At 45.7% G+C, this 27,564-nt stretch overlaps 1 protein-coding gene across 4 annotated transcripts in view; it reads right to left on the reverse strand.

Moving 5' to 3' along the window:
• Positions 1-27,564, reverse strand: part of LOC144506100 (5'-AMP-activated protein kinase subunit gamma-2-like) — a 496,688-nt gene that overhangs the window by 452,943 nt on the left and 16,181 nt on the right. The window contains exon 1 of one of the 4 annotated variants that reach the window (XM_078231964.1): positions 24,498-24,558. The exons of 2 other annotated variants lie outside the window; for them this stretch is intronic. The gene's annotated coding sequence lies outside the window, so the exon portion shown is untranslated. Of the gene's footprint in view, positions 1-23,504; positions 23,523-24,497; positions 24,559-27,564 lie in introns of those variants that run through there. One more of the 4 variants, XM_078231983.1, reaches the window with a different exon arrangement.

Here is a 27,564-nt window from a genome sequence, read left to right on the forward strand (position 1 = left end):
CACTGCCTGAGAGGATGGTGGAGGTGGGATGCTTCACATCCTTTAAAAAGTATCTGGGTGAGTACTTGGCGCATCATAACACTCAAGGCTATGGGCCAAGTGCTGACAAGTGGGATTAGATGGGCAGGTCAGGACCTTTCATGCATTGGTGCAGACTCGATGGGCCACAGGGCCTCTTCTGCACTGTGGTATTCTGTGATTCTGTGACATCTTAATGTGATATGCTGCAATGGAAGTCAATCTAGTTGCATTTCCATTGTAATTAACAAGACCAGCAAAGGTTCATAGCTGTGAGTGAACAATATGTCCCTCCCCCCACCTCATAATCCAGCACACACCATATACGAACTAGAAGCTGAATGGCCATTCAGCCTCTCGAGCCTACTTGACCATTAAGATGAAAGGTCATTTGGTCGCTCTGACCCAACAACTAGTATTCCCTCCTCCTCCTGATACCATTACCTAAGAGGGCGTTGGTGACCATGGATTTCTCTCGTGTTGGTATTATGCAGTGGTTTGACATTGGCTTCTACAGTACAACTGGCTAGCCGGCCTTCTGGCCAAGATCAGGTGTAAAGCTTGGATCTAGAATGTCTCTCTTGTGGGGACCATGAATTGGATTCAATTTGAATTGGTTTTTGGAGGAAGCAAGGAGATGCATTAAGGGCGTGCCCCATGCACTCCGCGCGTTAGCTTTGTAACTTGGAGAAAGAAAGGCTGATGAGGAAACTCTCCTGTTCCTACTGCCTGCTACCATGTGCACTGGAAGGATTTCCAGGCTGATAATCAACCTGCTTGGCCAAGTTACAAAGGCACTTTCTGTGACCATTAAGTCCGAAAGTGGAACTTGAACCTGCAGCTCCTGGTCCAAAGGTAACATTTCATAACATACAACATTTAAGAAGCATTAAGATGAGCACACAGGGTTACGGATCAAGTGCTGGAAGATGGGATTAGAATGGATAGGTGCTTGATAGGCCAGCAGACACAATGGGCTGAAAGGCCTCTTTCTCTTTGGGCAAAATCTTACTAAAAAATGGCAGAGTGTTGTTTCCAGCAAGAAAAACGGTGTCTTTCTCTCCAGAGAAACCAGTTGGTTTTCTCTCCAGATCTTACAACATTCTGACAAAAAAAAATCAAAGGGGCATATTTCACACCAGCATACAGGGGGGCCAGGACCTCAACACACCAGCAAAACCCATCTTTAAAGGGTCAGGAGATGAGAACCTGAACAAACCTCCCTTTCCCCTGCCCACCACAAAGGTCTCGGGGATCCCCCTTGCCATCAGAGTTGGCACTTGGCTGCTCCTCACAATCATCACCCCCCCCAATCATCGGCACCTTCCCACCTTCTCCCCCTCCGCCCCAGCCTGAGCCAGCATCTAACCTCCCCTCAATGGCCATCGCCAGCATCGCCTGCTCCTCCACTCTTGGCCGCCATCATATCCACATGTTGGCATGGTGCCAGCCTGTGCTAAGGGGCAGTCATGATGTGGAGATGCCGGCGTTGGACTGGGATAAACACAGTAAGAAGTCTAACAACACCAGGTTAAAGTCCAAAAGTCCTGACGAAGGAACAGCCTGTTCCAAAAGCTAGTGGCTTTTGCTACCAAATAAACCTGTTGGACTTTAACCTGGTGTTGTTAGATTTCTTACTAAGGGGCAGTGCCAGGTCTCTGCCTGGCCATGTCCCTCTCTGCCAAGGACATTTACAGCCCCGGGGAGACCTCGCACAACAGGTTCATGTCTCGGTGACCCTGTTGTAAATGGTGCCAACATGACATCACACTGGTGCCCACTGAATATCTGGTGAAGGGGCAAGTCCCAGAGAGAGTGCTCGCTAATGTATTAAAATGAGCCTTCTGCAGTCCCGCAGTGTGTTTCACACCACTCCACTGGCAAAGGGCCGGTAAGATCGAAACTCGAAAACTCACCAGCGAAAATCTCGCTCTCCGGATTTTGAGCACATGCCGCCATGACCACAGAGGGAGAGTGCAGGCTCCAAATCGCCCCCTATGACTCAATGATTAGGGAATGCTCCCAGTTCAAGACCCTCTAACTTGCATTTATGTAATAAAAATAGAAAATGTGAAGATGTTCTCCCTTCACAGATGCTGCCTCAACTGTTGAGCTTTTCCAACATTATTTCTATTTCAGATTTCCAGCATTCACAGTACTTTTCTTTCACAATTGCTTTGATATAGCACCTCTAACATAGCAAGACACGCCAGGGCGCTTTACCAGCAAAATTTGACATCAAGCCAGACAGAGTACAATGTTGGTAAATGTGAGGTCATCCATTTTGGTGGGAATAACAGCAAAATGGACTATTATTTAAATGGTAAAAAATTGCAGCATGCTGCTGTGCAGAGGGACCTGGGTGTCCTTGTGCAGGAATCTCAAGGAGTTGGTTTGCAGGTGCAGCAGATAATTAAGAAGGCAAATGGAATTTTGTCCTTCATTGCTAGAGGGATGGAGTTTAAAAACAGTGAGGTTATGTTGCAGCTGTATAAGGTGCTGGTGAGGCCACACCTGGAGTACTGTGTACAGTTTTGGTCTCCTTACTTGAGAAAGGATATACTGGCACTGGAGGGGGTGCAGAGGAGATTCACTAGGTTGATTCCGGAGTTGAGAGGGTTGACTTATGAGGAGAGACTGAGGCTATACTCATTGGAATTCAGAAGAATGAGGGGAAATCTTATAGAAACATATAAGATTATGATGGGAATAATAGATAAGATAGAAGCAGGGAAGTTGTTTCCACTGGTGGGTGAAACTAGAACTAGGGGGCATAGCCTCAAAATAAGGGGGAGCAGATTTAGGACTGAGTTGAGGAGGAACTTTTTCACACAAAGGGTTGTGAATCTGTGGAATTCCCTGCCCAGTGAAGCAGTCGAGGCTACCTCATTGAATGTTTTTAAGGCAAGTATAGATACATTTTTGAACAGTAAAGGAATTAAGGGTTATGATGAGCGGGCGGGTAAGTGGAGCTGAGTCCACGAAAAGATCAGCCATGATCTTATTGAATGGTGGAGCAGGCTCGAGAGGCCAGGTGGCCTACTCCTGTTCCTCATTCCTATGTTCTTATAAGAAGACATTAGGAAAGATGGTCAAGAGTTTAGTTAATCAGTTAAGTTTTAATGGAATATCTCAAAGGGGGAGGTCTGAAGAGGCCTTTTCTTTAATGTATTCAAGGGATTTGAGCTTCGCTAGCTGGGCCAGCATTCAGTGCCCATTCCTAATTGCCCTTGAGAAGGTTGTAGTGAGCTGCCTTCTTCAGTCACTGCAGTCCACGTGATGTAAGAATATTTATAGTTCGGTGAGGGAGGGAGTTCCAGGATTTAGGGAGTGGATTCTAGAGCCTGGGGCCCAGGCAGCAGAAGGCAGTGCAAAAACAGCTAAACTGCTGGTGCAATGTTTAAGAGGCACCATGACAGAGTGGAGGTCTCAGCCCTCCCTATTTCTGTAACCCTCCTCCAGCCCTACAACCATCCTTGATCTCTGCGCTCTCCAATTCTGGCCTCATACCTGTCCTCCACTTTCTTCACCCTACCATTGGCAGCTTTGCCTTCAACTGCCTTAGCCCTAAACTCTGGAATTCCCTCGTCAAACCTCTTCGCCTCAATACCCCCCTCCCCCTTTAAGACTCTAATTAAAATCTATCTCTTTGACTAAGCATTTGGTCATCAATTCTAACATCTCTCTGGCTTGCTGACAATTTTCAATTGATTGCACTCCTGTGAAGCACATTGGGATGTTTTACTATTACCATAATAAAACATCCCAATGCAAGTTGTTATTGGTACCCAGTTTACCAATATGGAGAGGTATGAGTTCCAGATCGGTCTTTGATAACGGAAGATCATTCTATAGTTGCTCCAGTGAATCAACCTGCTCATTTGAAAGTTGTTGTAATCGAGGAAGTAGGGATTACTTGACTGCTTTTGGAGAAATGGGGAGCAGTCGTGTGATATAGAGTCCTGTTTGATGAGTGTAATTTAATAGAGTATATACCATATTTTTCAGTAGATAAGCCGAGACTTTTTTCTTCTAAACATCAAACCTCGTCTTCATAGAATCCCTACAGTGCAGAAGGAGGCCATTCAGCCCATCAAGTCTGCACCGACCACAATCCCACCCAGACCCTATCCCCTTAACCCCATGTATTTACCCCGCTATTCCCCCTGACACTCTGGGGCCAATGAACCTAATCCACACATCTTTGGTCTGATACACCACTTCGACTTATCTACCGTTTAAGTGGATTTTAGGTGCCAATGCCTTGTAAATAAATCCAAGCGAACCTCATATCAAAATGCCTCCAGTCAAGTCATATCAATCCTATACAGCAGCATTCAAGCTGGAAATCATGAAATATACTGAAGAAAATGGCAGGAACATGGCTGCTCATTGTAAATAGAGTCAGTGAGAAAAACGTTTGGACATCCAGGAAAAGGATGTGTTGTGTACAACAAAGAAGACCAAAAAAAAAAGCAAGTCATCGATCTCAAAGGTAAAAAGAAATGTTAAAGGGAAAGTAAGTTGCTCTACTTGGTAGAGTGGGCAAAACATAGCCAGCACCACAGCAATTGCTACAATCTGCCATGGTAACAGGAACATGGGAAAATCTCACACCTATAGCAACTGGTAGTCAGGTTAAACTAATGACAAACCAGCCTTTCGCTTCAAAGTATATTTTATCTATTCTTACATGACTTGGCTTTCTTCAGCCAAAACAGACACCTTAAATTAACCCAGAAATACATGTTCTCTACACTTCAGGAATGTTCCCAGTCATTGGTTAATACCTCTTTCCTGCCCTTCAGCTGCTCCCCCAACACCTTGGCCAAGGTAACGCAAGGGGTTTGAGATGGTTACCTATCCATCTGGAATTGATTCAGATACCCATCAGTGATGGAACAGGCAGTACATAAAAAACACAAAATAATTCCAAGAAAGTTTTCTTCTCGAGAAAGTGAGAGGGCATGGGATCCAAGGGGCTGTTGCCTTGTGGATCCAGAACTGGCTTGCCTGCAGAAGGCAGAGAGTGGTTGTAGACGAGTCTTTTTCTGAATGGAGGCCGGTCACCAGTGAGTGCCCCAGGGATCTGTTCTGGGACCCTTGCTGTTTGTCATTTTCATAAATGAGCTGGATGAGGAAGTGGAGGGATGGGTTGGTAAGTTTGCTGACGACACGAAGGTTGGTGGGGTTGTGGATAGTCTGGAGGGATGTCAGAAGTTACAGAGGGACATAGATAGGATGCAAGACTGGGCGGAGAAGTGGCAGATGGACTTCAACCCGGATAAATGTGTAGTGGTCCATTTTGGCAGGTCAAATGGGATGAAGGAGTATAATATCAAGGGCAAGACTCTTAGCAGTGTAGAGGATCAGAAGGACCTTGGGGTCCGGGTCCATAGGACTCTTAAATCGGCCTCGCAGGTAGAGGAGGTGGTTAAGAAGGCGTATGGTGTGCTGGCCTTCATCAATCGAGGGATTGAGTTTAGGGGTCGGGAGATAATGATGCAGCTTTATAAGACCCTCGTCAGACCCCACTTGGAGTACAGTGCTCAGTTCTGGTCGCCTCATTACAGGAGGGATGTGGAAATTATTGAAAGGGTGCAGAGAAGATTTACAAGGATTGGTTGGCATGCCTTATGAGGATAGGCTGAGGGAGCTCGGTCTTTTCTCCTTGGAGAGACGAAGGATGAGAGGTGACCTGATAGAGGTGTACAAGATGTTGAGAGGTATAGATCGGGTGGATTCTCGGAGGCTTTTTCCCAGGGCTGAAATGGCTGCTACGAGAGGACACAGGTTCAAGGTGCTGGGGAGTAGGTACAGAGGAGATGTCAGGGATAAGTTTTTCACTCAGAGGGTGGTGGGTGAGTGGAATCGGCTGCCGTCAGTGGTGGTGGAGGCAAACTCGATAGGGTCTTTTAAGAGACTTCTGGATGAGTACATGGGACTTAATAGGATTGAGGGTTATAGGTAAGCCTATATAGCTTTTATTAACAGGGGGTTGGAGTTTAAGAGCCGTGGGGTTATGCTGCAACTGTACAGGACCTTGGTGAGACCACATTTGGAATATTGTGTGCAGTTCTGGTCACCTCACTATAAGAAGGATGTGGAAGCGCTGGAAAGAGTGCAGAGGAGATTTACCAGGATGCTGCCTGGTTTGGAGGGTAGGTCTTATGAGGAAAGGTTGAGGGAGCTAGGGCTGTTCTCTCTGGAGCAGAGGAGGCTGAGGGGAGACTTAATAGAGGTTTATAAAATGATGAAGGGGATAGGTAGAGTGAACGTTCAAAGACTATTTCCTCGGGTGGATGGAGCTATTACAAGGGTGCATAACTATAGGGTTCATGGTGGGAGATATAGGAAGGACATCAGAGGTAGGTTCTTTACGCAGAGAGTGGTTGGGGTGTGGAATGGACTGCCTGCAGTGATAGTGGAGTCAGACACTTTAGGAACATTTAAGTGGTTATTGGATAGGCACATGGAGCACACCAGGATGATAGGGAGTGGGATAGCTTTAACTTGGTTTCAGATAAAGCTCGGCACAACATTGTGGGCCGAAGGGCCTGTTCTGTGCTGTACTGTTCTATGTTCTATATATAAGCCTAGGTAGGTAGGGACATGACCGGCGCAACTTGTGGGCCGAAGAGCCTGTTTGTGCTGTATTTTTTCTATGTTCTATGTTCTAAAGTTCCTTGGTTGACCTAATCTCCTGTTTGCAAGAGAAGGTTGGCTGAAGCTCAATCTTTGTTCTGCACCACTGCCTGAATTACAAATTGGTGGTCATTTAATCACTTACTGCAGTCCAGCATAGGTTAACAGAGTGTGCTTTACTAACATCACCAGCCAGAACACTGAGGTTGAATGGGTTTGTTGGAACTACCTCTGACGAGTTTGATGCTTTCAGCTACTTTTCCTGCTCTCGGGAATTGAAAGTTAGTCAACCATTCTTGAATGGTTCAATCCGAAACTAGATTGATTTTCGGACAAAACGGGCCACAAGGACCTGTGCACTTTCATGAACTGAGTCCCACTTGGACACGGGCAGCACAGTAGTTTTCCGTGAGGTGCAGGTTGCACATTTTTGAAAGCTTTGCAGGTGTTCGCCAGATAAATAGCTGGCATTCATCTGAATTTTGGTACTTAATGCATCATGGCATAGATGCATTTGAGGGGAATCTAGATAAATGTATGAAGGAGAAAGGAAGAGAAAGTTAGATGAAGAAGAGTGGGAGGAAAGTCATGTGGAGCATGAGATCAGATGGGATGCATAGTCTGTTTCTATTTTGTATCTATTATGAAATGTTGAAACCCTTGCAATACTGCTTCTTAAAAGGTCATTATGCAACCTACATACACTTTCTCTTCCCCTTCTCCGACAGATGGCAATTCTTAATTGCTTGGAAGATTAAAAAATAATGAAACTCTTTGTACTGGTATCGATATAATAAGCACTCATTTACACTTGCTTTATTTAATCCCCACAATTATCTTCAAGGTTTTCAGTTCAGCTATTTACTACCTCCAACCATCGAGGTCTCTGAACAGCAGCAGGTGTGTAAAATTTAAGCATACAATGAGGAAAATTTATTTCCATCGTAAATTTAAGAAGTTCTGTTCAAATTTGCTCTCAGTATTTCACTGGAGACAGAAGATTTGCCCATTTCAACCAGGTTAATTTTTCACACGGATAGAAAAGTAAAAAGCTTAAATTCTGATTTGATGTATTCCAAGGAGAGTAAGTAATGTGCCACCTCATGGCCGGAATTTTACTGAGACGCCCGCCCCAGTTCCGGTGACGGGCAAAGCTCGGAGAACGGCATTCTCTGTTGGCCTCGGGCGGGGATCGTACGAAACTCGGGCGGACGTGCCGATAAAATTCTGCCCTATGATTCAGGAGTGCACTTTTGGAGGTACCACCTTTCAGGTGAGAGGATCAACTAGATGGACGTAAAAGTTCCTGTGGTGCTATTTCAAATGGCCTACCCAGCGGAGCGGAGGATCAAGAACGGAAGGACACAAAGTGATTTGCAAAAGAAGCAAATGTGATGCGAGAAAAAGCTTCTTCACCCAGTGAGTGGTTGGGGTCTGGAATGCACTGCCTGGAAGTGTGGTGGAGGCAGGTTCAATCAAAGCATTCAAGAGGGCATTAGGTGATTATTTGAACAGAAACAATGCGCAGGGGTACGGGGAAAAGGCAGGGGAATGACACTAAGTCATGATGCTCATTTGGAGAGCCGATGCAGACAAGATGGACCAAATGGCCTCCTTCTGCACCGTAGCAATTCTGTAATCCTGCAAAGAATTCTTGGACTTCCAGAGGTTTGTGAAAGGTGCTACATAAATTCAATTCTTTGTACTCGCCAGGAGGATTAGTTGAATTAACTGATCAGGGAAATGAAAAGGCCAACTTGATTTGATTTATTATTGTCACATGTATTAGTATACAGTGAAAAGTATTGTTTCTTGTGTGCTATACAGACAAAGCATACCGTTCATAGAGAAGGAAATGAGAGAGTGCAGAATGTAGTGTTACAGTCATACCTAGGGTGTAGAGAAAGGGTGTAGAGAAAGATCAACTTAATGCAAGGTAGGTCCATTCAAAAGTCCGATGGCAGCAGGGAAGAAGCTGTTCTTGAGTCAGTTGGTATGTGATCTCAGACTTTTGTATTTTTTTCCCCAACGGAAGAAGGTGGACAATTTGTTAAAGTTCTTGGGACTTATACCAACCAATAGGAAAACAGATTTATTGTTGAAGGCATAAGCCAAAAGAATCGTAACTTAAATATATCGAGCTGATGGGTTCAAATTTGTTCGGCAAAAATGTATTCTACAGAGTCAAGATCATCTGAAATGCAAGAAGACTTTGAACAGTGATGAAAAATTCTGATCAAGTTTTCAGCTCACATGGGACCTCATGTGCCAAGACCTGAACGTAAAGGAGAAAATAAGATGTTCCAAAATGTCTGGGGCCGCTATTCCTAATCCAGCCTTTGAAGTTGGAGTTTAATAGCAGCTGAAAAGCAATCACTCAGAATTTCCATTTCATTTGGCACCCAACTCAATCCCCTCCATTATATTGTACAAGAGATCAGAAACTCAATGCTCAACTGTAGTCACAGATTAAAATCACCTTGCGCTTTAGATCTCAAAAGGCAAGAATTACGCAGAATGATACAGTGCAAGAATAGGTTATTCAACCTAAAAGGTCTAAGTCGGTGTTTATGTTCCACACAAGCTTCGTCCCGCCCTCTTCATCCAACCCCTTTTGTACGGCCTTTCTCCTTCGTGCTTATCTAGTTTCCTTTTAAATGCATCTATGCTATTCACCGTAATGACTCCTTGTGCTAGAACATTCCACATTCTCAATAAAGAAGTTTCTCCTGACTTCAATATTATTATAGAAGGTATAAAAAAACATTTCAATATGAAATTTACCAATTCCAGAAAACATTGTTCTGGTGACAGGGAAAAATAACATTCACAATGCATCTCACCTCTAAGGTCCTGGTGGAAATACTTCATATTGAAAAGTTAGGAGGTCCAGGAAATTCCACAGCTGACAGGTTGTGACTTGCCACAGTACATGTCCAGAGGTGAAAAAGAAACAGCATGTTTACCAGCTGGCTATTCCCCATTGAACTAATGTGGTGGCAGGTTCATAGGTCATGAGTACCCTTTGGTATAAGTGGCACCCAACATGAAGATGTGACTCCCCACCTTTCCCCATCAGCCTTCCAACAAATGACAGACGAATACAGCGTTGGAGAGAGGGCAAAGAAGGTTCACCAGGAGGTTTCCTGGTCTCGAGGGTGTTGGCTATGAGGAGGTGTTGAATAAACTAGGATTGTTTTCACTGGAAAGATGGACGCTGAGGGGAGACCTGATAGGGGTCTACAAAATTATGAGAGGCATAGACAGCGTGGATAGTCAGAGGCTTTTTCCCAGGGTGGAAGTGTCTATTACAAGGGGGCACACAGGTTCAAGCCGAGAGGGGGAAAGTTTAAGGGAGGTGTGCAGGGGAGGTTTTCCACACAGAGAATGGTGGGTGCCTGGAACACGCTGCCAGAGGTGGTAGTGGAAGCAGGCACATTAGCAACATTTAAGAGTCATCTGGATGGGTACATGAATAGGAAGGGAATAGAGGGATACAGACTGAGTAAGGGCAGAAGGTTTTTTTCTAGTTTCCTTAGAGCATCATGATTGGCACAGGCTTGAAGGGCCGAAGGGCCTGTTCCTGTGCTGTACTTTGTTCTTCATAAGGCGGCTATTCGTGCCATCATGCTCAATAAAGAAGCTTGCTAATTAATTTAGGTCCCCTGCTATTTCCCCATGGTTATGACAATTTCTCTCCTTCAAGCATCTTTTTTAAAATATAGCACACATCTATGATCTGAAATATGATGGTGGGAGCAGCGGTGGAAGCAGATTCAATATAAACCTCAAAAGGAAAATCTCCCCATCTTCCCTCTGGTTCTCTAAGAACAAAGAAAAGTACAGCACAGGAACAGGCCCTTCAGCCCTCCAAGTCTGTGCCGATCATGATGCCCCAACTAAACTAAAGGAAAAACCTTCTGCCCTTACTCAGTCCTCTGTGCCTTAACTTTGTGCCTTCTGGTTACTGGCCATGTAGGGATATGGAGGGAGGGGCCTGGGTGGGATTGTGGTCGGTGCAGACTCGATGGGCCGAATGGCCTCTTTCTGTACTGTAGGGTTTCTATGATTTCTATGATGTGTACTCTAATCAAAACGCTTCTACTAAATCTCCCCTTAATTTTTTCTGTTCTAAAATGAAACCAAGATATTAAGAATCAGGAGCTGGTAAAGGATCTTCAATGGGATCCTGGCTAATCTTCTACCCTCACACCACCGCCCATCCTATTGCAATATCCCTTGATATACAAAAATCTATCTATCGATTCAATGACTAAGTATCCACAGACTTCTGGGGTAGCGGATTTCAAAGATCCACATCCCTTTGAAGAAAATTCTCATCTCAAACCAAAATGTCCTATTCTGAGACTGTGATCCCCTAACTCTGGACTCCTCAGCAAGGAGAAACATCCTCCCAACATCTGCCCTGTCAAGACCCTTAAGAATTTTATGTTTGAATAAGATCATCTCTCGTTCTTTTAAACCTTCGGCCTAAATCTACTCAATCTCTGATTGTCGCAAAAATACCCTCACCCCAGGAATCAGTGTAATGAACGTTTGTTACACCTACCCAAAGGCAAATATAGGAGGTCTTGTGTCACAGTGGATAGCATCCTTGCCTCTGAGTCAGAAGCTCCGGGTTCGAGTCCCACTCCCAGGATTTGGTGGCCAAATCCACGTTCATAACGTGGTCAAACAGAGTGCGTCGACCTGCGAACCCTTCCGACACGCCAATGGCTGGCAACAAGAGACTCCTGGTCAGCCACACGCGATCATAGAATCATAGAATCCCTACAGAGCAGAAGGAGGCCGTTTGGCCCATCGGGTCGGCACCAAACACAATCCCATGGGATGTGAAGTGGCACTCTTCAAATTAGACCAGCCACCTCTTCCAGGAATTACTAGCTATGGAAGCAGACAAAAATCTGCCTTCGTGCACCATTAGGTGAAGGAAGAGAATTGGAAGCAGAAAGTACCGTCAAACATGGTGTTGTTTTTCAACGTAAAGCAGAGATTTCACTTTTAAGGAAGTGCACTGACTGTTAACTCTTAGAACATAAGAACATAAGAAATAGGAGCAGGAGTAGGCCATCTAGCCCCTCGAGCCTGCCCCGCCATTCAATAAGATCATGGCTGATCTGACGTGGATCAGTACCACTTACCCGCCTGATCCCCATAACCCTTAATTCCCTTACCGATCAGGAATCCATCCATCCGCGCTTTAAACATAATCAGCGAGGTAGCCTCCACCACCTCAGTGGGCAGAGAATTCCAGAGATTCACCACCCTCTGGGAGAAGAAGTTCCTCCTCAAGTCTGTCTTAAACTGACCCCCCTTTATTTTGAGGCTGTGTCCTCTAGTTTTAACTTCCTTACTAAGTGGAAAGAATCTCTCCGCCTCCACCCTATCCAGCCCCCGCATTATCTTATAAGTCTCCATAAGATCCCCCCTCATCCTTCTAAACTCCAACGAGTACAAACCCAATCTCCTCAGCCTCTCCTCATAATCCAAACCCCTCATCTCCAGTATCAACCTGGTGAACCTTCTCTGCACTCCCTCCAATGCCAATATATCCTTCCTCATATAAGGGGACCAATACTGCACACAGTATTCCAGCTGCGGCCTCACCAATGCCCTGTACAGGTGCATCAAGACATCCCTGCTTTTATATTCTATCCCCCTCGCGATATAGGCCAACATCCCATTTGCCTTCTTGATCACCTGTTGTACCTGCAGACTGGGCTTTTGCGTCTCATGCACAAGGACCCCCAGGTCCCTTTGCACGGTAGCATGTTTTAATTTGTTTCCATTGAGATAGTAAATCCCATTTGTTATTATTTCCTCCAAAGTGTATAACCTCACATTTATCAACGTTATACTCCATTTGCCATATCCTCGCCCACTCACTCAGCCTGTCCAAATCTCTCTGCAGATCTTCTCCGTCCTCCACACGATTCACTTTTCCACTTATCTTTGTGTCGTCTGCAAACTTCGTTACCCTACACTCCGTCCCCTCTTGCCTTATCTTCTGAGAAGGTCAATCCTCTGCCACTGATTACTTTTCAGGCAGACAATAGAAAGGTAAAGAAAAACATCTGAAAATTCTGGTAACTTGAAGCAAAATTCCACTCGAAATACACAAATATATCAGCACATGAAAAGAGGAAAAAAAACATTACGCATTTGCACCAATTTGCAAGTCTCTGTATGAATAAAACAGGAACATAAGTATCGAAAACAGAAAATGTCATCCAGACTCGAAACGTTGGCTTTATTCCCTCTCCCCACGGATGCTGACCTGCTGAGATTTTCCAGCATATTCTGTTTTTGTTTCAGTTTCCAGCATCCGCAGTGTTTTGCTTTTCGCGACACATGTATGATATTGGTGTTGTCATAACGGCCCTGATCAGTGCATACTCGTACTGTGGAGTGAATCAGGCAGCAGCCTCCAGCATCTGCACATGCGTGGTTCAGTGCAGAAATCTGTGAAACCAGTGGGCGGCACGGTGGCACAGTGGTTAGCACTGCTGCCTCACAGCGCCAGGGACCCTGGTTCGATTCTGGCCTTGGGGTCACTGTCTGTGTGGAGTTTGCACGTTTTCCCAGTATCTGCGTGGGTTCCCTCCGGGTGCTCCAGTTTCCTCCCACACTCCAAAGATGTACAGGTTAGCTGGATTGGCCATGTTAAATTGTCCTATAGTCTCAGGGAGATTAGCAGGGTAAATATACGTGGGGTTATGGGGATAGGGCCTGGGTGGGATTGTTGTCAGTACAGGCTCGATGGGCCGAATGACCGCTTTCTGCACTGTAGGGATTCTATGATTGATTCTATGAAATCGGCACGTTGCTGTTCAAGTTGCCCGCTCCTCCACAAGCTTCACTCACACAAATACCTCGCCAAGATATTCAGCATTAAAGCAAATGAACAGCATGAAGTTGCAGTAGTTGCACAATGAGAATGCCAAAAATATTTCAGACTATCCATTCAACTTTTTTGAGTCGGTTTGTGTATTCAAGCACAGAATAAATTTAATGGCAACATAGTCTTAATTGCTACCAAACAACTTCTATAATATTAATTTTATAAATTAAAGTTAAGTGTCTACAGGTGTGGGGCGAGGCGACTCACTGGAAAACTCTCCTTTTAAAAGCGGTTGTCAATTTGTTAGTTTGTTTTATTGGTATGCTCAAAAGAGAGGACACCTTCCACAACCGCTGGATGTCACGGGGGCTGGAGTGCATCTTCACCGCCTGAAATAAGTTCCAGTTAAAGCTTTTGGAAGTTATAATAAAATTATTTCTTTTATCTTTTAAGGTAAATAAAATCTTTTAAGGGGTTGATCTTTCAGAATCACAGAATAGAACCCCTATAGTGCAGAAGGAGGCCATTCGGCCCATCGAGGCTGCACCCATAACAATCCCACCCAGACCCTGTCCCCGCAACCCTAGGTATTTACCCTGCCAATCCCCCTAACCTACACATCTTGGGTCACCAAGGGGCAATTTAGCATGGCCAATCCACCTAACCTGCACATCTTTTGTTTGATTTATTTACCGGTATTATAAAGAGACCATTGCGCCCCCATCTTTGTGGGTCAGCTTTGGTAGCACAGGGGTTAGTGCTGCTGCTTCACAATGTCAGGGACCCAGATTCGATTCCTGGCTTGGGTCACTGTCTGTGTGGAGTTTGCACGTTCTCCCCACGTCTGCGTGGGTTTCCTCCCAGTACTCTGGTTTCCTCCCACATTCCGAAAGACGTGCTGGTTAGGTGCATTGGCCCGAATAGGCGTCGGACTGTGGCGAATAAGGGAATTTCACAGTAACTTCATTGCAGTGTTAATGTAAGCCTTGTGACTAATAAATAAATAAACTTTAAAATAAATAAACTTTATTAAGGAGTTGATCATCTGATTTCCTTATTGCTCAAAAGGGTATCTACAGACTTAATAGCATTGGTGATGGCTTCTAGGGTATATCTGAATGGCTCACTTTGTTAATAAATCTAAAACTGAGTACGTATTAACTTTTCCTCTTCTCCTTCACTAACTCTTTATAAGAGGTTTAATGTGGTAGCAGAGAATAGTTGCCTGAAGGTGGAGGTTGGAAATGAGAAATTTTGTTCAGAAGGGAGAATACAATTCATGTAGCCTTTGTGAAGAATGACCGAAAGTACATGTAGGTTGTCAGGGTCAGATTATCCCCTGATGTTCTCAAGAATCTGAATCTTATGACCAGTGGATAGGTGAGCAGAGGTTTCGTCCCCGCCAAACAGGAAACGAGGTATAGAAAAATAGAAACACAGAAGATAGGAGCAGGAGGAGGCCATTCGGCCCTTTGAGCCTGCTTCGCCATTCATCACGATCATGGCTGATCGTCCAACTCAATAGCCTAACCCTGCTTTCTCCCCATAACCTATGATCCCATTCGCCCCAAGTCCTATCTATATCTATGGTCCTAACATTGGTGCTTTGAACCATAGTAAAATGAGAAGCGATGTATCCTGTGAGCCGGCAGCCCCTTGGTTGGATACTCAGAGAGGTTTAGCACTTCCACTCGATTTCATGGATGAAATTTGCGAGAAAGATGATCTATCGGATGCCTACATTACATGGTCAAGACTTTGAGAGATCTTGAAAGACAGACAGTCATTCCATGAAGGAATATATCATGCTTCTTCAGACTGTGTAACAGATTGAAGAAATTCTTACTTGTAAATTCCTTGTTCAGCGCTTGCATTTAAATGACTGTATTCCGTTAAGTTGTCACATATGGACAGGCTTCTGTTCCCACCTGGAGTTTGGTTTTCAGTGAGAGACTCCCGTTTGGAGCAGATGTCTGCCGCCTTGAAAGAATTCCTGGGGAAGCAGTCATTCCAACAGGCTGGAGGGCACAAATAGGACATTCTTCAATGCCATAAAGGAGGCAATGGCTGCAGCATTTCAGGATTGTCCTGGTACAGTTATCCTGCGGATATGGGTGTCTGGACAGGGGGCAGGGTTACGGACAGAAGGAATGAGGATGAAAGCACTTTTAATTTGCCGACAAGACAAAGATAGCTGGGAAAGTAAGTTGTGAAGCGGACGTACGGAGGCTGCAAAGGGACATAGATTAAACGAGTGAGCAAAGATCTGGTAATTGGAGTATAATGTGCAGAAATGTGAAATGGTCTATTTTGGCAGGAAAAAAATAACAGATAAACTTATTATTTAAATGGTGAGAGATTGCAGAGCTCTGAGATGTAGAGGGATCTGGGTGTCCTAGTCCATGAACCACAAAAGTAGGGAGGTTATGCTTTAGTTGTACAGGGCATTGGTGAAACCACATCTCAAGTATTGTGTACAGTATTGGTCTCCTTATTTAAGGGAAGTTCTCAACATGTTAGAAGCAATTCAGGGAATGTTGATTAGACTAATATGAAGAATAGGCTGTTTTCTCATGAGGTTGGACAGATTAGGTTCATATCCACTAGCGTTTAGCAGAGTAAGAGGCAACTTGATTGAAACATAAGAGATCCTGAGGGTTCCTGACAGGGTGGGTGTGGAGAGGATGTTTCCTCTTGTGGGAAAAAACTAGAACTAGGGGTCACTGTTTAAAAATAAGGGGTCGCTCATTTAAAACAGAGATGAGCTTTCTTTTTGCTCAGAGGGTCGTGAGTCTTTGGAACTCTCTTCCTCAAAAAGCAGTGGGAGCAGAGTGAGAGAGAGTGAGATAGATTCTTGATTAAGGGGCTGAAAGGTTACTAGGGGTAGGCAGGAATGTGGGGTTACGGTTACAATCAGATCAGCAATGACCTTACTGAATGGTGGAGCAGACTCCAAAGGCCTACTCCTGCTCCTATTTCATATGTTTGTATGTTTAGCAGATCTGCATATCACAGCAGATGAAAGGACTGAGCAGCAATAGTAGGTGAATGAACACTTGGAATGCCTGGGGAACAGGTAAGAACAGGCATGGCTCAAAACATTATGAGATGAACTACCCAAAGCAGAACAGCAGGGTTCTTCAAATGACACACTACACAGGATTCAGAGGTTGAAGATGAATTGCACCAGACAGAAGAAGCTTTAGCCCAGTGACGAGCGTATTAGTCAATGATCCATCTGACTCTGCAGTGTTTAATAGTGGCTGCACCTCCACAGTGTGTGGAACAGATTTGTCAGCTAGATTCCCTCAGCAGTGAGGATCGATGTAAAGTCAGGGATTATGAAAGCTCTGGATGTGTTAGCTTCAGGGGTGACAATACATTGAGGTTACTAAAGGGTCTGGTGATTCTGCACGAAAGAGCTCGAATAAGCAGAATTCACTTCAGATGGTTGGAGGGTATAGTCCCTATCATTTGGTCTCTGGGAGGAATTCCAAGTTACCTTCTGTGCTGGGCGATAGTCCTCTACCTAGAGTGGAGTATGGTTAAAGTCATAGAGGTTTACAGCATGGAAACAGGCCCTTCGGCCCAACTTGTCCATGCCGTCCTTTTTTTTAAAAAAAACCCCATAACTAATCCCAATTGCCCACATTTGGCCCATATCCCTCCATACTCTTGTAACTATCTAAATGCTTTTTAAAAGACAAAATTGTACCTGCCTCTACTACTGCCTCTGGCAGCTCGTTTCAGACACTCACCACCCTCTGTGTGAAAAATTGCCCCTTTGGACACTTTTGTATCTCTCCCCTCTCACCTTAAACCTATGCCCTCTAGTTTTAGACTCCCCTACTTTTGGGAAAAGAAATTGACTATCTAGCTGATCTATGCCCCTCGTTATTTTATAGACCTCTATACGATCACCCCTCAGCCTCCTACGCTCCAGAGAAAAAAGTCCCAGCCTATCCAGCCTCTCCTTATAACTCAAACCATCAAGTCCTGGTCGCATCCTAGTAAATCTTTTCTGCACTCTTTCTAGTTTAATATTATCCTTTCTATAATAGGGTGACCAGAATTGCACACAGTATTCCAAGTGTGGCCTTGTCAATGTCTTGTACAACTTCAACAAGATATTCCAACTCCTGTATTCAATGTTCTGACCGATGAAACCAAGCATGCCAAATGCCTTCTTCACCACTCTGTCCACCTGTGACTCCACTTTCAAGGAGCTATGAACATGTACCCCTAGATCTCTTTGTTCTGTAAATCTCCCCAACACCCTACCATTAACTGAGTAAGTCCTGCCCTGGTTCAATCTACCGAAATGCATCATCTCGCATTTGTCTAAATTAAATTCCATCTGCCATTCGTCAACCCACTGGCCCAATTGATCAAGATCCTGTTGCAGTTGGAGATAACTTTCTTCACTGTCCACTCTGCCACCAATCTTAGTGTAATCTGCAAACTTACTAACCATGCCTCCTATATTCTCATCCAAATCATTAATATAAATGACAAATAACAGTGGACCCAGCACTGATCCCTGAGGCACACCGCTGTCACAGGCCTCCAGTTTGAAAAACAACTCTCTACAATGACCCTCTGGCTTCTGTCAAGAAGCCAATTTTGTATCCATTTAGATACCTCACCCTGGATCCCGTGAGATTTAACCTTATGCAACAACCTACCATGCGGTACCTTGCTAAAGTCCATGTAGACAGCATCAACTCCACTGCCCTCATCTACCTTCTTGGTTACCCCTTCAAAAAACTCAATTAAATTTGTGAGACATGATTTTCCACTCACAAAGCCATGCTGACTGTCCCTAATCAGTCCTTGCGTCTCTAAATGCCTGTAGATCCTGTCTCTCAAAATACCTTCCAACAATTTACCCACCACAGATGTGAGGCTCACTGGCCTGTAGTTCCCAGGCTTTTCCCTGCAGCCCTTTTTAAACAAAGGCACAACATTTGCCACTCTCCAATCTTCTGGCACCTCACCCGTGACTATCGCTGATTCAAATATCTCTGCCAGGGGACCCTCAATTTCCTCCCTAGCCTCCCATAATGTCCTGGGATACACTTCATCAGGTCCCGGGGATTTATCTACCTTGACGTGCTTTAAGACTTCCATCTTTGATTCCATCTTACTCCGCACATTTGAATGCCTTGCCTCCAGGGAGAGGGGCCTTCATCAAAGCTGACATCAGAAGACAATTCAAGAGTTCTAAGGTGTTATAAGACCCTCCATGACGGATTTCAATGCTGGGGATAAGGTATATTCCAAAGAAGAGGGTCATAAGAAATAGAAATGTAGAAACATAGAGAATAGGTTCAGGAGTAGGCCATTCGGCCCTTCGAGCCTGTACCACTATTCAATATGATCATTGGTGTTCATGCACTTTTAGTATCCCACTCCCACTTTCTCTCCATAGGGAAGGTCTTGGTAACGAAGTAGGGTGTGATGGTAGGTCGCATGACAATCAAACTATCATAGTTCATTACTCATGGTTAATGAGGATTGATTATAAGCTTCCAGAATTTGAGCAGTTGAACGAAGCGATGAGGCACCGTTTACCTCACGTGTTAAAAGTGCTGAGGAACAGAATACAATAAATTTGGGGTGGAAGATGATTGGCTGAGTCATCGTTATGTACAGGACAGGGCTATGGCCAACTGCCTAAAGTAGGTGATTGAGTGCCATATGTTCCAGAAGTACCCGGTAAAACGGAGGGCCAGAATTATCCAACCACCCCCCCCGCAGCAGGTCTTCCTGCTAAGGAGCCGGCTCACCATAGGCCACCAGTGAGACCTTCCAGTCATGCCAAAGTAAATTTGCATGGCTCACCCATCCTGCCACCAAAAAAACCGGGGAGGGAGGGTGACCGGAAGATCCCATTAGCAGGAAGGGCCGGAAAATTCCACCCGAGGAATGCATGGAACATGCAGGAAAAGCTACTAACGTATTTAAGTATTGGTTAAATTGGCAGGGGGGAATGGACAGAGTGGATAGTCAGAAGCTTTTTCCCCAGGGTGGAAGAGTCAATTACTAGGGGGGAAAGGTTTAAAGTGAGGGGGGCAAAGTTTAAAGGAGATGTACGAGGCAAGTTTTTTTTACACAGAGTGGTGAGTGCCTGGAACTTTCTGCTGGGGGAGGTAGTGGAAGCAGATACGATAGTGACTTTTAAGGGGCGTCTTGACAAATAGATGAATAGATTGAGAATAGAAGGATATGGTCCCTGGAAGGATAGGGGATTTTAGTTCAGGTGGGCAGCAAGTTCAGTGAAGGCTTGGAGAGTCAAAGGGCCTGTTCCTGTGCTGTAACTTTCTTTGTTCTTGCTCTAAATACTCAAGATGAAGGACAAGTGCAGTCCACGGACTGGTAGAATGGGGCAAAAGAATGGAAAGTAAGAAAATGAGTCTTAATACTGAGTCTGACAGTGACTCTTTCAGGAGAAAACAATCACGTATCAGAGAAAGAGTTTCCAACTGTGAAGGAGAGAGATCTTTCATGAAACTGTTCATGTCCAAATGCAGCTTCTGACTGCATTCTTCTCCCTGGCAACTGTCTGAAAGTAAACCAGAAGTGGAAATGGTCAAGAGCTTCAAGTTTCTAGGTGTCCAGATCACCAACAACCTGTCCTGGTCCCTCCACGCTGATGATATAGTTAAGAAAGCCCACCATTGCCTCTACTTTCTCAGAAAGCAAAGGAAATTTGACATATCCGCTACGACGATCAACATTTATTATAGATGCACCATAGAAAGCATCCTTTCCAGTTATATCACAGCTCGGTATGGCTCCTACTCTGACCGTAACCACAAGAAACTACAAAGGGTCGTGAACATAGCCCAGTTCATCACACAAACCAGCCTCCCATCCACTGACTCAGTATTATTTCCTGCGCGCTATAGACTCAAAACAAACCATTCACAGAGTACATAGAGAGAAGGAAAGGATAGGGTGCAGAATGTAGGTATTGCAGTTACAGATAGGGCGAAGAGAAAGATCAACTTCATATATGATATGACCATTGAAAAGTCTGATGGCAGTAGGGAAGAAACTGTTCTTGAGTCGACTAGTGAGTGACCTCAGATTTTTATGTCTTTTTCCCGACGGAAGAAGGTGGAAGAGAGTATGTCCCGGGTGTGTTGGGTCCTTGATTATGCTGGCTGTTTTCCCGAGGCAGCGGGAAGTATAGACAGGGTCAATGGACGGGAGGCTGGTTTGTGTGATGGACTGGCTATGTTAACAACCCTTTGTAGTTTCTTGTGGTCTTGGTCAGAGCAGGAGCCATACCAAGCTGTGATACATCCAGAAAGGATGCTTTCTATGGTGCATCTGTAAAAATTGGAGAGAGCTGTACCGGACATGCCAAATTTCCTTAGCCTTCTGAGAAAGTAGAAGCGTTGGTGGGCTTTCTTAACTATTGTGCGGCGTGGAGGAACCAAGACAGATTGTTGAGGAAGGGTCATCCTGACTCAAAACATTGGCTCTATTCTCTCTCCACAGATGCTGTCAGATCTGCTTAGTTTTTCCAGCTTTTCTGTTTTTGTTTCAAATTCCAGTCTCTGCAATATTTTGCCTATATACAGATTGTTGGTGATCTGAACACCTAGAAACTTGAAGTTCTCAACCATTTCCACTTCATCCCCGTTGATGTAGACAGGGCCACGTTCTCCGCTACATTTCCTGAAGTCGATGACAATCTCCTTCATTTTGTTGCCATTGAGGATTATTGTTGCCACACCAGTTCACCAGATTCTCTATCCCTTTCCTGTACTCTGTCTTGTCATTGTTGAGATCCGACCCACTACGGTGGTATCATCGGCAAACTTGAAAATCGAATTGGAGGGGAATTTGGCCACACAGTCATAGGTATGTAAGGAGCATGTATAGTAAAGGGCTGAGGACACAGCCTTGTTGGGCACTGGTGTTGAGGATGATCATGGAGGAGGTGTTGTTGCCTATCCTTACTGATTGTGGTCTGTGAGTTAGGAAGTCGAGGAACCAGTTGCAGAGGGAGGAGCCAAGCCCCAGGCCACGGAGTTTGGAGATGAGTTTTGTTGGGATAAGGGTATTGAAGGCTGAATTGAAGTCAATAAATAGGAGTTTGACATAAGTGTCTTTGTTAACCAGGTGTCCTAAGGCTGAGTGCAGGGCCAGGGAGATGGCGTCTGCTGTGGACCTGTTGTGAACTGTAGTGGGTCCAGGCAATCTGATCCATGCCATGACTAACCTTTCAAAGCACTTCATAATGATGGATGTCAGAGCCACCAGACGATAGTCATCGAGGCACGCTGCCTGGCTTTTCTTTGGGATGATGCAGGTGGGAACCTCAGATCGGAGTAAAGGGAGGTTGAAAATATCTGTGAATACCCCCGCCAGCTGCTCCACGCAGGACGTGAGTGCTCGTCCGGGTACCCCATCTGGGCCAGTTGCCTTCCGTGCGTTGACTTTTAAGAAGGCTGATCTGATATCTGCGACATGACTCTACCAAAGTGTGACATAAGCAAAGTGAGCAGCTGCACCAATATTTAAACCAGTGTAAAATATTGGGAAATTGGGATTTATTTAATCAAGTTTTTAAAATTAGACTGGAAGTTTAGGATTAGTACTTGGCATGTCTGAAACCGGTCATGGGGCAGGGAGAGACTTGCGTTTGGAAACTGTCTTTGATTAAGTTTTTTTTAACAAGCGTAGACATGTTATGTAGCAGTTTAAGCTCTCTCCGGGATTAATTACTGCAATTATCACCAGAACTCAAAAAGTGGAGAGAGAATGATTGATCTGTTGCGAAAACAGGATACCGCCATCTGGTGGCCCAGCTAAGAGTTACATGGGAAAGCACAGACCAGAAATAAAACTCATGAAGCCAGTTGTAAACAATAAAATATTAGGGAGCAGAGTCTAAAACCGAATTAACGAACATTAAAACCCCCAATACAACAATCCACAATTTTTCATGGAGAGAACCACTCCGTAACAGACTTGGCAGCGCCTGCCTGGGTCCCCTGGCACTACCCAAGGAGCTAAGTGCCAATGCCCAGGGGGCACCTTGGCACCGCCCACCAGGCATGGGGCTGTGCCAAGGAGGCGGGCTTGATAAGGGGGGAGGCGTTGCCACTCTGCACTCGGGCTGAGTGATGAGTGACAGAAGGAGGAAGGTCAGTGATTGGGGTTGTCCATCGGCGGGGGGGGGTGGTGCCGCCTGACCTCCACAACACCAGGCCCGCAGTAATGTGGTTTACTCTTAACAATGCTGAAACGGCTTCACAAGCCAATAAATTGGATCAAAGCGCTACAAAAAAGTCAAATCTGAATATAACTGGAAGGATGACCAGCACTGACCTGGACACTGGAACCTCCCTTTACCGTCGCTGGGTCAAAATCCTGGAACTCCCTCCCTAACAGCACTGTGATGTACCTATTCCGTAACAGACTAGACAAATAAATGAATATCAACTTCAATACAAGTTCAGTTTTGCTGCCTCTTGCATGATTGTATGTATTAGTTATTCATATACAAGGTTAACCGTCGGCAAGGATTTCAGGAATGCCTCAGAGTTCACGTTGCTTCATCTGCTGGTTTTATTTTGCATTCTGTATTGAATGTTAGGGTTTGGCCTTAACCCCACAGGCTGAAGTTGGCAGGATGAGTCAGCTTGGCTAAAGTGCATTAACAAGATTAATGTTCTGAAAGACCAAGGGAGTGTTGTGTTGCACTGTTGTCAGTACAGATGAGCCTTCAAAGTATCGACTGTTCCCATGAACATTATTAGCAGCACAGTATGATTCACCCAGGGTTGTCCGACCTGCAGCTTTTGAGCAATATGTCACTCTGACCGACTGAAAACCTGAACCTTCGCAGCCCTCAATCCTGATATCAATCATATTTCCTGTTCATAACTTGTGGCTCTGAATGTTTTGGAAAGGGCCATCATTAATGCTGTTTTATTTTAAATCATTAATTTATTGATACCTCATGTACTGAAGTCGATGACTATCTCCTTTGTTTTGCTGACATCGAGGGAAAGATTATTGTCATTGCACCAGTTCACCAGGTTCTCTCTCCCGTGCTCCGTCTCATCATTGCTTGAGATCCAACTCACTGCAATGGTGCCATCAGCAGACATAAGTTGATCTTTCTCTACACCCTCGCTATGACATAACACTACATTCTGCACCCTCTCCTTTCCTTCTCTCTAAACAGTATGCTTTGCCTGTACCTCGCGCAAGAAACAGAGGGGGCGATTCTCCCATCCTGCTGCGCTGCCTCTTTAGCGCAGTGGGCCAGCAGGTTCTAGCGGAGGCCGTTTCACGGGCTCCCCGCTGGGCGCCATGCCTTCCATGCGGAGCTGCAAAATATATGCAACGGCTCATTTTAATAGTATTTGAATCTCATTAGCAGGCCCAAGACTGAAGTCTCCGGGCCCGCTAGCCTCTCCCGTTCCCCCCACCCCGCTAGGAGTGTTTCACTCCAGCGGGGTTTATAAATAGCTCCCCACTTGTGGAGAGCTGGCAGCCCGATCCCGCTGGAGTGAAGGAGGGGGGGCAATCTAGGCCCCCTACAGAATCAGGCACCGGGGCCCACCCCCCCGGGCATTGGCAGCGCCAACCTGGGCCCCCTGGCACTACCCAAGGGGCTAAGTGCCAAAGCCCAGGGTGCACCTTGGCATTGCTCTCCAGGCATGGGGCAATGCCAAGGGGGCGATCTGTGGGAGCGCGGGGGGGGGGGGGGGTCCCGCTGCCACTCTGCACTCGGACTGAGTGACGAGTGACAGAAGGAGGAAGGCCAGTGATTGGGACTGGCCATCGGGGGAGGGAGGCGTCTGACCTCCACAACACCAGGCCCACAGCAAGGTGGCTTACTCTTAACAATGCTGAAACGGCTTCACAAGCCAATAAGTTCGATCAAACTGCTACAAAAAAGTCAAATCTGAATAAGACTAGAAGGATGACCTACACTCACCTGGGGCACTGGAACCTTCACTGTCGCTGGGTCAAAATCCTGGAGCTCCCTCCTAACAGCACTGTGCTGTATCTACTCTAAACGGGTGACAACAGTTTAAGAACTAGAGGAGAGGCTGTTCTTGATCTGGTGCTGGCTAATGAACCTGGACAGGTGGAGGATCTCTCGGTGGGTGAGCATCTTGGGGATAGCGATCATAATTCTATCTCCTTCACGATAGCATTGGAAAGAGATAGGGTCAGGCAGGCTAGGAAAGTGTTTCTCTGGAGTAAAGGGAAATACAGTGTCATCAGGGAGGAAATTAGACGGGTAAATTGGAAGGAGGCATTCTTGGGGAAAAGTACCGAAGGAAAGTGGAGGATTTTCAAGGAATGTTTGTCTGGAGCTCTGCATGACAACGTTCCGATGAGACAGGGGGGTGTTGGTAGGGTACGGGAACCGTGGTGCACGAAGGTTGTGATGAACCTGGTGAATAAGAAAAGAGAGGCGTACAGAAGGTTCAGAGAGCTAGGAGGTGTTAAGGATTTAGAGGAGTATACGCGATGTAGGAAGGAGCTTAAGAAGGAAATTAGGAGAGCGAGAAGGGGTCATGAGAAGACCTTGGCGGGTAAGATTAAGGAGAATCCCAAGGCTTTCTACAAATATGTCAAGAGTAAAAGGATGAGATGTGAAGGCATAGGACCCTTAAAAGGTGAAGGGGGAAAAGTTTGTGCGGAACCGTTAGAAATGGCGGAGCTGCTTAATGAATACTTTACCTCGGTATTCACGGTGGAAAGGGATCTGGGTGGTTGTACTGCTGGATTGCGGAGGGCAGAAAGGATCGAGCATGTGGACATAAAGAAAGAGGATGTGTTGGAACTATTGAATGGCATCAAGGTTGGTAAGTCGCCGGGACCGGATGGGATGTACCCCAGGTTACTGTGGGAGGCGAGGGAGGAGATTGCGGAGCCTTTGGCGATGATCTTTGCATCGTCGATGGAGACGGGAGAGGTTCCGGAGGATTGGAGGATTGCGGATGTGGTCCCTATATTCAAGAAAGGGAACAGGGACAGCCCGGGAAATTACCGACCGGTGAGTCTAACCTCAGTGGTTGGTAAGTTGATGGAGAGGATCCTGAGAGACAGGATTTATGATCATCTAGAGAAGTTTAGTATGATCAAAAGTAGTCAGCACGGCTTTGTCAGGGGCAGGTCGTGCCTTACGAGCCTGGTTGAGTTCTTTGAAAATGTGACCAAGCACATTGACGAAGGAAGAGCGGTGGATGTGGTCTATATGGACTTCAGCAAAGCGTTCGATAAGGTCCCCCATGCAAGACTTCTTGAGAAAGTGAGAGGGCATGGGATCCAAGGGGCTGTTGCCTTGTGGATCCAGAACTGGCTTGCCTGCAGAAGGCAGAGAGTGGCTGTGGAGGGGTCTTTCTCTGCATGGAGGTCAGTGACCAGTGGAGTGCCCCAGGGATCTGTTCTGGGACCCTTGCTGTTTGTCATTTTCATAAATGACCTGGATGAGGAAGTGGAGGGATGGGTTGGTAAGTTTGCTGACGACACCAAGGTAGGTGGTGTTGTGGATAGTTTGGAGGGATGTCAGAAGTTGCAGCGAGACATAGATAGAATGCAAGACTGGGCGGAGAAGTGGCAGATGGACTTCAACCCGGATAAGTGTGTGGTGATCCATTTTGGCAGATCCAATGGGATGGAGCAGCAGTATAAAATGAAGGGTACCATTCTTAGCAGTGTAGAGGATCAGAAGGACCTTGGGGTCCGGGTCCATAGGACTCTTAAATCGGCCTCGCAGGTGGAGGATGCGGTCAAGAAGGCGTATGGCGTACTAGCCTTCATTAATCGAGGGATTGAGTTTAGGAGTCGGGAGATAATGCTGCAGCTTTATAGGACCCTGGTTAGACCCCACTTGGAGTACTGCGCGCAGTTCTGGTCACCTCATTACAGGAAAGATGTTGAAGCCATTGAAAGGGTGCAGAGGAGATTTACAAGGATGTTGCCTGGATTGGGGGGCATGCCTTATGAGGATAGGTTGAGGGAGCTTGGTCTCTTCTCCCTGGAGAGACGAAGGATGAGAGGTGACCTGATAGAGGTTTACAAGATGTTGAGGGGTCTGGATAGGGTGGACTCTCAGAGGCTATTTCCAAGGGCTGAAATGGTTGCTACGAGAGGACACAGGTTTAAGGTGCTGGGGGGTAGGTACAGGGGGGATGTCAGGGGTAAGTTTTTCACTCAGAGGGTGGTGGGTGAGTGGAATCGGCTGACGTCGGTGGTGGTGGAGGCAAACTCGTTGGGGTCTTTTAAGAGACTTCTGGATGAGTACATGGGATTTAATGGGATTGAGGGCTATAGATAGGCCTAGAGGTGGGGATGTGATCGGCGCAACTTGTGGGCCGAAGGGCCTGTTTGTGCTGTGGCTTTCTATGTTCTATGTTCTATGTAAGAAGGCAACACACCTTCTCAAGGGCAATTAGGGATGGGCAATGAATGCTGGCCTAGCCAGTAATGCTGACATCCAAATAAGGAATAAGTATGTGGTTTCACACCCAACTAAGATATTTTGAATTGTTGTTGTTCTAATGCAGGGAAATGCAGCAGCCACCCTGTGCACACAAGGTCACCAGTAGCTGTTCTGTTCCTCCCTGCCAACCTGACCCCACCACAACTCCTTTTCTTCCTGTTGTTCAGCATTCTGTGTTTATTTTCGAACCTGTACATTGCTGAGCCACATTCATAGCAGCACTTTGTCCAACATTAAGTGAAAGAGTCCTTTAGAAACATTATTGGGATTTGTCCAAAAATACCAGTTGGAACGCTGCAGAAAAGAATTTACTTGGTCAATTATCACAGTGTAGCTCATCCAAATGCATATTCGTGAGGGACAAATAATTCTTCATTTTATTCGTAAATGGTGGTGGGGGAGTCCAGAACTAGGGGTCATAGTTTGAGGATAAGGGGTAAACCTTTTAGAACTGAGGTGAGGAGAAATTTCTTCACCCAGAGGGTGGTGAATGTGTGGAATTCACTACCACAGAATGTATTTGAGGCCAAAACATTGTCCAAATTCAAGA

The sequence above is a fragment of the Mustelus asterias genome, chromosome 2, assembly GCF_964213995.1.
Source record: "Mustelus asterias chromosome 2, sMusAst1.hap1.1, whole genome shotgun sequence".
NCBI classification, from domain to species: Eukaryota; Metazoa; Chordata; class Chondrichthyes; order Carcharhiniformes; family Triakidae; genus Mustelus; species Mustelus asterias.